Genomic DNA, 2,380 nt, shown 5'->3' on the forward strand with positions numbered 1-2,380 from the left:
CTGACTGACCTGTTTCACTGACTGACCGTTTCACTGACAGTCTGACTGTTTCACTGACTGACTGACTGACGTGTTGTCACTGACCGAACTGACTGTTTCACTGACCGAATGACTGTTTCTGATGACTGACTGCAGCTGACTGACTGACTTTTTACTGACTGGACTGACTGACTGTTTTCGACTGACCGAATGACTGTTTCACTGACCGAATGACTGTTTCACTGATTGACTGTTTCACTGACTGACTACACGATATTGTCCTTTATGAAAGCCAAGGTGAAACAGGATATGCTGAAAGAATCTTGAGAGAGATTGGGTGATGACAGTTTTGAGCTCTGTCAATGACTTTCCCTGTACACATTTACCAACCTCTGCAGTGACCTATTCCTCTGTTAAAGTGGCATGAAGGAAAGATATGAGAAGTGAAAATGTAATCATTTACATGTAAAATCATTTCTATGCCGCTTCCCCTGTCACTTTCTCGACATGATTATCACTGCATCTCCATTTAGGTGTGAAAGAAACATACAATGTTATCTAAACAAATAGCAGTACCTTTCTTTGGGGCTCTCAGTCTCAGCTACACAGAGACAGTGTCTAAGGAGGACAGAAAGCCAATTCACATTATAGTCAGTATAGACATTCTGCTCACATACAATTCATATTGAAATGCTTAGACACACAGCTCATCATAATAATTAGTCTGTGATGATGTGTGTGGTGTGTGTGTGTGTGTGTGTGTGTGTGTGTGTGTGTGTGTGTGTGTGTGTGTGTGTGTGTGTGTGTGTGTGTGTGTGTGTGTGTTGTGTGTGTGGTGTGTGTGTGGTGTGTGTGTGTGTGTGTGTCAGTCCAGGCGAGGCAATAAAACAATTAAAAAATAAGGATCTGATAACTTGTCACCACCACAACCTAATATTGATAATTTAACATAAGGTATAGTAAATATAGCTTACAAAAGAGAGCAAAATGGTTTACTGCACCAATGCCGAATATATTAACCATTTTATTATGTTCATCTTTTTTCACAGCGAATCAAGCTTTATTGACAGCACAGATGCAGAACAGGAAAGGGATATTTCTATTACTGACAGACAGATTCTATATAGTACTTCTCATCCTGTGTGTARTTTTCACGTTGTAATGCCTCCTACTACAGATGTAGAATCTTAATTTGATCACCATGTTGCAGAACTTTTCTGCAATGCAGGAAATGTAAAACTTGTAGTGTGTGTGTGAGGTTTATAAAGGATCGTAATTTCCACTTTTTATTCCTTATGAAAAATGTATWATTATAATCCACACAATAATTCACATTTCCTGTTGCTGCAGGATTKTTTTCCTGCTGTAGCAAACTGMKTSAAATTAAMATCTGACATCTGTAGGCTAGACCTACCTCTTAGAACCAAACTGGGTTTGAAAAAGGGAGAATGTGGCAAACATATCATGAAAAAAAACTGTTACTTGCTGTTTACAATTTCTTTAAAATAGAAGACAGGGAGTACGTCCCAAACTGAACCCTAATCCCTTTATAATGCGCTWCTTTTGACCAGAGCTATATGGGCCCTCTATAGGCCCTGGTCAAAAGTTGTGCACTATAAAGGGATTAGGGTYTCATTTGGGATGTTACCAAGTGCAATGCACCTGTGAAGTCTCTGTCTTATTATAAATTAAATCAAACTTTATTAGTCAKGTGCGCCGAATACAACAGGTGTAGACCTTACAGTGAAATGCTGAATACAACAGGTGTAGACCTTACAGTGAAATGCTTACTTACAAGCCCTTAACTTCTTATGGCTGCGGGGCAGTATTGAGTAGCTTGGATGAAAAGGTGCCCAGAGGTGCCCAGAGTAAACTGCCTGCTCCTCAGTCCCAGTTGCTAATATATGCAGACACTTAGTCTATTTGGATATAAAACACTCTGAAGTTTCTAAAACTGTTTCGCCGACTCAGATTATTGCTTTTTTTGCTTTTTCCGTAAAGCTTTTTTGAAATTGGACACAGTGTTTGCAATTAAGGAGAAGTGGATCTAAAATTTTCATGTATAACACCTTGATCCTTTTTATCAACCGTTTATTATGAGTATTTCTGGAAATTTGAATGTGGCTCTCTGCAAATACCTGGATGTTTATTGGAACTAACATCGAAAATAAATCGCAGCAATGTATACTGAGTTTTATGTTAATAAAATATGAAACTTTAGCCAGAACAAAAACATACATGCATTGTGTAACTGTACATCTTGAGTGTCAATTGATGAAGTCATCAAAGTTAGTGATGAATTTATCTCTTTTTTTCGTGACATCCAGGTCTATTGGCTGAGAAACTTGCTGTTTTCTCTGGTGATTTGGCGTGCCAACATAATCGTGTTGTGGTGCTTTTA

Source organism: Salvelinus sp. IW2-2015, unplaced genomic scaffold, assembly GCF_002910315.2.
Source record: "Salvelinus sp. IW2-2015 unplaced genomic scaffold, ASM291031v2 Un_scaffold1055, whole genome shotgun sequence".
NCBI lineage: Eukaryota > Metazoa > Chordata > Actinopteri > Salmoniformes > Salmonidae > Salvelinus > Salvelinus sp. IW2-2015.